This window comes from Quercus robur, chromosome 2, assembly GCF_932294415.1.
Source record: "Quercus robur chromosome 2, dhQueRobu3.1, whole genome shotgun sequence".
NCBI classification, from domain to species: Eukaryota; Viridiplantae; Streptophyta; class Magnoliopsida; order Fagales; family Fagaceae; genus Quercus; species Quercus robur.
The window spans coordinates 57933184-57943281 of NC_065535.1; positions in this window are offsets into that span (position 1 = coordinate 57933184).

The window sequence follows — 10098 nt, forward strand, 5'->3', positions numbered from 1 at the left end:
AGGATTGAAGGAGGAAGACTACCTCAGCGTTTCATTCAACCCACGTTTACGATGTACAATGGTCGTACGAATCCTGTGGAACATGTAAGCCACTCCAACTAGAAGATGACAGTGCATTCCAAGAATGAGGCCTTGATGTGTAAGGTATTCCCATCCAGCTTGGGGCCTGTGGCGATGAGGTGGTTTAATGGCTTGGGTGCTGTTTCTATTGATTCCTTTAAGGAGCTCACCTAGGTGTTTGGATCTCGTTTTATTACGTGTAGTAGGGTTCCTCAGCCCTTAGATTCCCTGTTGTCCATGTCCATACGAGAAAGGGAGACCTTGAAAATGTACTCGGACAGATACTGATAGATGTTCAATGAGATCGATGGGGACTTTGATGACGTGGCCATAAGGACTTTCAAGGTCGGCTTGCCTGCCAAGCATGATTTGAGAAAGTCTTTGACCAAGAAGTCAATAAGGAGTGTTCGTCGGCTTATGGATCGTATTGATGAGTACAAGTGAGTTGAGGAAGACCAGCAGCAAGGGAAAGGAAAGGCTAAGGTTATCCCTCATGATAGGAGAGATTTCAGGTCGGACAGATATAATAATAATAGATCTCGAAGGGATTTTGTTGGGCAATCTGGGTCTACGGCTCCTCAAGTGGTCAACACGGTGTTCCGAGAGCTAGTTCATCAAGTCTTGGAGAAGATCAAGAATGAGCCATACTTCAAATGGCCAAACAAGATGGGAGGAGACCCATGAGGCGCAACCAAAGTCTTCATTGCTAGTACCACTAGGAACGAGGACATACCACTAGGAACGAGGACATACCACCGAGGACTGTAGAACTCTAAAGAATCATCTGGAGCAATTGGTTAGAGATGGAAGGTTAAAACAGTTTTTGTGTTAGCCCAATAAGTAGGGAGACCAAGTAGGGTCAATGGCTCAGGGGAATGCTTCTTCAAGGCTCCCTTTGGGCACAATTAATGTCATCTTTGTTGCTCTAGGGAGAACTAGTTCTCATCCTTCCAGAGTGATGTTTGTAGCTCGACTACCTGTCGAGGACTTTAATTCTGAGCCGAAGAGGGCTAGAGTGGAGATCCGACCGGCGTTGAGTTTTTTGGATGAGGACAAGATTGGAACCATATAGCCACACAATGATGCTTTAGTGGTCACGCTTAAGATAAGGGGGTATGATGTGAAATGGGTGTTGGTAGACCAGGGTAGTGGTGTAGAGATTATGTACCCTGACTTGTACAAGAGGCTGAACTTGAAGCCTGAGGATTTGACAGCCTATGATTCACTTTTGGTAAGTTTTGATGGGAAAGTTATTATTCCAAGGGGTTAAAATAGACTACCCGTGCAAGCAGGTTCAGAGGTAGTGGATGTGGACTTCATTATGGTGGATGCTTATTCTCCCTACACAGCCATTGTGGCCAGACCCTAGCTTCATGCCTTAAGGGATGTTTCTTCAACTCTGCATTTGAAGGTGAAATATTCATCTGGAAACCAAATTAAAGAGCTTGTTAGGTGTCAATCCATGGCTAGGCAGTGCCTAGTGGCTGCAATTATGCATCAGCCTGAAGCTGAGTCATCGACTTCTGCTGAGGGGGGCTCATAGCAATCAAAGATTCCTGTCTTATCTATGAATGCAATGTCGGAAGAGGCAAAGTGTGAGAGGTTGGAGGAAGTTGTTATAGATGGTGATTTGGAGAAGTTTTTTCAGGTTGGAGCTTAGCTGCCTCCTCAAGAGAAGGAAGAACTGTTAGCATTTCTAAGGAGGAATATTGATGTGTTCGCATGGAATGCTTATGAAGCTCTTGGGGTGGATCTAAACTTCATTTGCCATCATCTAAATGTTAACCCGACTGTCCTCCCTAAGAAGTAACAACCTTGGCACTCATCTAAAGAACATTTTGATGCTGTCAAGGACGAGGTGAACAAGCTTAAGCAGAATAGGGCTATTAAGGAAGTGTTTTATCCTGAGTGGTTGGCCAATACAGTGGTAGTGAAGAAGAAGAATGGGAAGTGGCGGGTATGTGTGGACTTCACATATCTGAATAAAGCTTGCCCCTTCCTATACCTCGAATAGACTAGTTGGTGGATGCCATTATAGACCATCCCTGAATGAGCTTCTTGGACGCCTTTCAAGGGTACCATCAGATACCTTTAGCTTTGGATGATCAGCAGAAGACAACTTTTGTCACTCCCACTGGAAATTACCACTACAAGGTGATGCCCTTTGATCTAAAGAATGCAAGGTCTACTTATCAAAGGATGATGACTAGGATGTTTGAGCCACAGTAAGGAAAAAATATTGAGATCTATATAGACGACATGGTGGTTAAGAGTAAGTTGGAATCCGAGTATGTTAACGATCTCAGGAATATCTTTGAAACCTTGAGGAGACACAAGTTGAGACTTAATGCTTTTAAGTGCTTTTTTGGTGTCGGATCAGGGAAGTTCTTAGGGTACATGGTTACCCACTGTGGAATTGAAGTCAACCCTGACCAAAGTAAAGCAATTAACAATTTACAGCCACCTTGGAGTCCCAAAGAGGTCCAGAAGTTACAGAGATGATTGTTGCTCTAAACCGATTCATTTCCCGGTTAGCAGACAAGTGTAGGCTTTTCTTCCAGTTTTTAAACAAGTGGAAGGGATTTGAATGGACCAAAGAGTGTGTCCTGGCCTTCCAACAGTTGAAAGAATACCTATCTTAGCCACCCATTATGTCCAGACCTGAGGTGGATAAGGTTTTGTTTGCTTATATTGTTGTAGCTTCCTATGCAATGAGCCTAGTGCTTGTACGAGTTGATAGTGGTGTATAGAGGCCAGTTTATTATGTGAGCAAGTCACTACATGAGGCTGAGGTTCATTACCTACCGTTGGAGAAGGCTATTTTGGCAGTGGTGCATGCTCGTAAACTCCCCCATTACTTCCAATCACACACAGTTGTTGTCCTAACCCAACTTTCACTTAGATCTCTACTTTGAAGTGCTGATTACACAGGAAGGATTGCTAAGTGGGGTATGATCTTAGGAGCTTTTGATATCAAGTACATGCCTCGCACCTTTATCGAGGGTTAAGTCATCGCTGATTTGTTAGCCGAATTTGCTAAAACCCCATTTGAAGAAAAAATTGAGAAGCAGAATATAGATGGAAAATCAGTTGGCATGGTCTCTCTGCAAAAGCCTTTACCCTAGAGAGTACACGTTGATGGTGCAATGAATCAGAGAGGATCTGAGGTGGGGCTAGTTATAATTTCTCCTGAGAAGATCATTATTGAAAAATTCTTAAGGTTGGGCTTCTCGGCCACCAATAATGAGGCCGAGTATGAGGCTCTATTGGTAGGGATGGCTATGGTTTTGAGAATGAGAGGAAAGATAGTGAAGATGTTTTCAGATTCAAGATTGGTTATAGGCCAGGTAAGGGGAGAATTGGAAGCCAGAGATCTCAGAATACAGGAATATTTGAACCAGGTTAGACACTTGCAGTCAGGATTTGAATCTTTCATTTTATTGCAAATCCCTAGAAGTAGAAATACACACGCTGACTCGCTTGCCATGTTCGCAACCCCCTCAGCACAAAGTTTACCTTGAGTGATCCTTGTGCAAGACTCGTGTAAACTTACTGAAATAGGGAGAAACGTGGTTCATATTCATCAGATTAGGGTGGGTCCTAACTGGATGGACTCTATTGTTCTAATCCTTAAGGAAGACATCTTGCTCGAGGGTAAGTCCGAGGCTGACAAGGTACGGAGAAAGGCTCCTCGATTTTGGCTATCTGAGGACCAAAAGTTGTACAAGCGCTCTTTTTCTGGACCATATTTGCTATGCATACACCTTGAAGCAATTGAACTACACCTAAGAGAGTTACATGAAGGGATTTGTGGAAGCCACACAGGAGGCAGATCTTTGTCTCACAGAGCTCTCACTCAAAGGATATTGGTGGCCAAATATGTAGAGGGAACCATAAGAGTATGTGAAGAAATACGACCAATGCCAAAGATTTGCCTCAAACATTCACCAACCAGGAGGTGTCCTTAATCCTCTGTCTAGTTCTTGGCCTTTTGCTCAATGGGGTTTGGATATTGTAGGGCCCTTCCCTAAGGCAGTAGGGAATTAGAGATGGTTGCTAGTTGATACGGATTACTTCACCAAATGGGTTAAAGCCGAATCATTAGCAAATATTAGGGATATGGATGCTAGGAGATTTATCTGGAAAAATATTGTCACATGATTTGGAATCCTTCGTACACTCATCTCGGACAATGGTCTCTAGTTTGATAGTAAAGCTTTCAGGAGGTATTGTTATAACCTGGGCATAACAAATAGATATTCCGACCCCGGCATATCCACAAGGGAATGAAAGGCCGAGGCTGTCAATAAGGTCATGGTGAGTGGGCTCAAAAAGAGGCTGGGTGATGCAAATGGAAAATGGGTTTAAGAATTGCCACACGTTCTTTGGACATATCGTACTACACTTTGAAGGTCCACTGGAGAGACCCCCTTTCAATGACTTATGGGGTCGAGGCAGTAATTCCTCTCGAGACCGATTTCCCAACACTGAGGACGAGCTCTTTCACTCCAAGCAACAATGATGGCTTGTTAGAAAAGAGCTTAGACTTGATTGAAGAACGGAGAGAAAATGCGATGGTTTAACTAGCATACTATCAACACAAGCTCAAACAAGGGTATGATTCAAATGTAAGATTAAGGCTGCTAGCACCTGAGGACTTGGTTTTAAGAAAGGTTTTGGGTACTGCTAAGAACCCATCATGGGAAAAATTGGGACTCAACTGGGAAGGGCCATATCGCATCACCTCGGTGGTTGGAATATGTGCTTATTATCTTGAAGATCTAGATAAAAATGTTATACCATGCCATTGGAATGTAAATAACCTGCGAATGTATTATTATTAATGAAAGTCTTTTCTGCCAAATTTTTGCTTATTATATTATGTGTTGCACCTCTTACTCATTCGAGTATCAAACAAAACCTTAGTCATGCCTGACTCCTTAGACCATATACCTTAGGTCAATTATATTTTTTATTCATTTTTCTAAGTGTTAAACAGAACCTTAGTTATGTCTGGTTCCTCGGACCACCTACTTTGGGTAAATTGATACTTCATGACATTTTTCTAAATATCAAACAGAATCTTGCTTATACCTAACTCCACGGAACACATACCTTGGGTAAATTGATATCTTTTAATCATTTTTCTAAATGTTAAACAGAACCTTAGTTATGTCTGGTTCCTTGGACCATCTACTTTGGGTAAATTAATATTTCATGACATTTTTCTAAACATCAAGCAAAACCTTGGTTATGCTTGGCTCCTCAGACCACATACCTTAAGTAAATTGATATCTTTTAATCATTTTTCTAAGTGTTAAACAGAACCTTAGTTATGTCTGGTTCCTTGGACCACCTACTGTGAGTAAATTAATACTTTATGACATTTTTCTAAGTATCAAACAGAATCTTAGTCATGTCTGGCTCCTCGGACCACATACCTTGGGTAAATTGATATCTTTTAATCATTTTTCTAAGTGTTAAACAGAACCTTAGTTATGTCTAGTTCCTTGGATCACCTACTTTGGGTAAATTAATACTTCCTAACATTTTTCTAAGTATCAAACAGAACTTTGGTCATGCTTGGTTTCTCGGACCACATACCTTGGGTAAATTGATATCTTTTAGTCATTTTTCTATAAACCAAACAGAACCTCAGTTATATCTGGTTTCTCGGACCATCTATTTTGGGTAAATTAATACTTCATGACATTTTTCTAAGTATCAAACAGAACCTTGGTCATGCCTGGCTCCTCGGACCACATACTTTGGGTAAATTGATATCTTTTAATCATTTTTCTAAGTGTTAAATAGAACCTTAGTTATGTCTAGTTCCTCAGACCACCTACTTTGGGTAAATTAATACTTCATGACATTTTTCTAAGTATCAAATAGAACCTTGGTCATGCCTGGCTTCTTGAACCACATACCTTAGGTAAATTGATATCTTTTAATCGTTTTTCTAAGTGTTAAACAGAACCTTAGTTATGTCTGGTTCCTTGGACCACCTACTTTGGGTAAATTAATACTTCATGACATTTTTCTAAGCATCAAACAGAACCTTGGTCATGCCTAGCTCCTCAGACCACATACCTAGGTAAATTGATATCTTTTAATCATTTTTCTAAGTGTCAAACAGAACCTTAGTTATGTCTAGTTCCTCGGACCACCTACTATGGGTAAATTAATACTTTATGACATTTTTCTAAGTATCAAACAGAATCTTGGTCATGCCTGGCTCCTCGGACCACATACCCTGGGTAAATTGATATCTTTTAATCATTTTTCTAATGTTAAAGAGAACCTTAGTCATGTCTAGTTCCTTAAACCACATACTTTGGGTAAATTAATACTTCATGACATTTTTCTAAGCATCAAACAGAACCTTGGTCATGCCTAACTCCTCAGACCACATACCTAGGTAAATTGATATCTTTTAATCATTTTTCTAAGTGTCAAACAGAACCTTAGTTATGTCTAGTTCCTCGGACCACCTACTATGGGTAAATTAATACTTTATGACATTTTTCTAAGTATCAAACAGAATCTTGGTCATGCCTGGCTCCTCGGACCACATACCCTGGGTAAATTGATATCTTTTAATCATTTTTCTAATGTTAAAGAGAACCTTAGTTATGTCTAGTTCCTTAAACCACCTACTTTGGGTAAATTAATACTTCATGACATTTTTCTTAGTATCAAACAAAATCTTAGTCATGCCTGGCTCGTTGGACCACATACCTTAGGTAAATTGATATCTTTTAATCATTTTTCTAAGTGTTAAATAGAACCTTAATTATGTCTGGTTCCTTGGACCACCTACTTTGGGTAAATTAATACTTGCTGACATTTTTCTAAGTATCAAACAGAATCTTGGTTATGCTTGGTTCCTCGGACCACATACCTTAGGTAAATCGATATCTTTTAGTCATCTATATATATATATATATATATATATATATATATATATATATAAAACCGAAACTTTTGAAATTTCCACATTTTTTCACGTCAGCATTATTTAAAAAAATAAAACCTTAAACACCGTAACTATTTCTAACCCTATAACTCTTTCTCCCCAAAACAAACCCGATAAAACCTATATCTCAGTCTTTGTCTCTCCTTCAAACGCAAACTCAACCAACAAACACTGCAAGACCCATACGCAAGAACCCAAAAACGGAAAAGCTAGACGCAGATCTTTCTCTCTTCCCCTGCGACGATAAGCAAATTCAACTAAGCTACAAACGCTTCGCCTCACAACCAACCTAACATTAGACTGCTAGAACGGCTACAGGTAAAATCTTTTATATTAATTTTGGGTGTTTAATAGGATTTAGGTTCGGCTATTTTTTTTTGTTTTGATTTAAGAAATTGGTTCAGATTTTGTTTTGATTTAAAATTGGTTTTTATCAATACTCAAAACCCTAATATAGGTCAGGTAAAATCTTTTATATTAATTTTGGGTGTTTAATAGGATTTAGGTTCGGCTATTTTGTTTGGTTTTGCTTTAAGAAATTGGTTCAGATTTTGTTTTGATTTAGAATTGGTTTTTATCAATACTCGAAACCCTAATATAGGTTCTCCCTCAATTTTGGTTCCTTTCAATATATCAAATTTTACTACTGGATTGAAATAGTAAAAGGGAGAAGGGTAAGCTGCTTATGTGGCTTGGGGATATGAGTTTTGGCATCAGAATCAACACCACATTAGAATCAATCTAGGTTGGATTATAAACTGTAACATAGCGATTATTTACTTTTTTTTGTTGATGGGTTGGTTTGATTTTCTTTAAACTTTGTATTACATGTTGATATTGGTAACATAAATGTGCATACATATGTTTTTTTTGAAACATAATTTCCAATTAGCTTTTGTATAGCAGACAGTTTAGCCTCACTATAAAAATTGCTAGTGTGTTTTGAACTGAATAGAATTTATTTAATTCAGCAACCTACTTATTTTAAGATAAGTGTTAATGTAATTTAAAAGTTTCAGTTTTTAAGCCAAGAGCAGTAGCTTTTGTATTTAAATCTTTTTGAGATTAGTGTGGAGCATTTCAATTAAAAAGAAGCTTGGATCTGCCACAAGCCAAAAAAATATATTAATACATAAATAAAAAAGACAAAAATTCTGATTTTATATCAGTTAAGAGGTAAATCAATGATAGTGGAATTAGAACTAATATCTCTCTCTGTTGTTCCCCCCACTCCTTTTTTGCCTATGGCTTTGCTACCCTAACCAGTAAGTTATTCTCTTTCTCTTGGCAAACATTGTAGATCCACCCTCTCCAACACACCATAATCTCCAATTCTCACCATATGACCTCCTTAGAAAATCACCCAAATCTTCAATTGTCAACTAACTCATATAATCAGGATGAGATTTTGATTGGTTTATCATGTCAGGTAATTCTCCCAATTCTTTCAAATTTGTTTTCCCAAATTATATCTGTTTGTCTCTCTATTTGTTTGTAAACTCCACCATTGAATCTTTGTACATCCCTATTTTTTCCATATGGATTTTCTCTTATTTCGTTTGGTTCCCAATTGCTTGATTATTTTTCATGTTTTTTTTTTGTTTGATGGTTTTCCTTTGGTTTTGGAGGATTGCAAGGAACACAACCTAGAAGGTTTTAATTCTTCTACTATTCCGTTTTGTTCCTTTTTCTACTATTAAAAAAAAAAATGGAACAAAGTTCTCCATTGTTGTATGGTTCATCGTTTTAAGTTGTACTATGTTTTTTTTTTTTTTTTTTTTTTTTTTTTTTTTTTTTTTTTAATGAAAAAGTTGTACTATGTTGATAAAACAAAGTTTAGAAATTTAGTAATTTTATTGTTAATTGCTTCTTCGCTGAGATGTAATTGTTCTCAACTCTATATGTTTCTTTTTTTTTTTTTTTTTTTTTGTTATGGTTTTTTTCCCTAACCTGTGTTTATATTAAACATGTTGATGAAAGGGTGATTATTTACATTTAAAGCTTTTTTTTTTTAATGAGAATCACAAAGACATCTAAAACTGAAAAAGAAAGTTTAAACTCCTAGAGTTTAATATATAGATTGCTTAAGTTGAATTCTATGCCCTAAGACTTTGGGGTTACACATCAATTTTTTCATCTATGTTGAAAATTTGAGCTGGATCATATTTTATTCCTGAACCTATTACTGTTTTAGAATCCAAATTTTGGCTTGGAATCATGCTTTTCTATATTACTTGCAATTAAATTTTTTAACTCAAATTTGTAGTTGGATTGTCATATCTTTTGCCTCACAGAATGTTAAATGTTGTAGGTAGTTTCTTTTACCCAAATTTGTGTTGTGGACTTTTATTATTGCCCATAATCCATTCTATGATCCTTGCTTGACAAGTTTGAGGTTGGAAGAAAAGGAGAGAGCCCCCTTTTTAATTAATTTATTTATTTATTTCGTAGCTATTTTCAATCAGATAAGACTTGGTTTTTGGGCATTAATTGCAAGGCCATGAAAATTCTTAAATTGAAGGATTTACATTGGCAACTGCTTTTTCTTAACTTAAATTTGTTAAGATTCTCATCCCTTTTTTAGTCAATTTTTATTCTCTTTATATTTTCCCCCATTTTGCTCTTGGTTTAACATTCTGTTCTATTATGGGTTTAAAAAAAATTATAATATGCTTTGAGCCATAATATGCTTATCCTGTGCATTGCACAGGTTAGCGACTAATTTTTCTAAGTACCAAACAAAATCTCAGTTATATCTGGTTCCTCGGGCCACATGTCTTGAGTAAGTTAATGCTTCCAATTATTTATTTAAGTATCAAATATGCTCTACCATTATGTATATTTTTGAGGTTAAGGTTACACTTTGTTGAGATCATGGATTTAGTAGGTTTAACTTGTTTTGTTGCCAATCGTATGGGGTGCAGTAACTATGTTGCCACTTATGTAGATAACTAAATGGAGCTATATCTCATTTCCATGTTAGTTAAGTGCTAAATAAAACAAAAACTATGTGAGGATCAATATCAATATCACAAACATGAAGGAAAAACTTATAATTA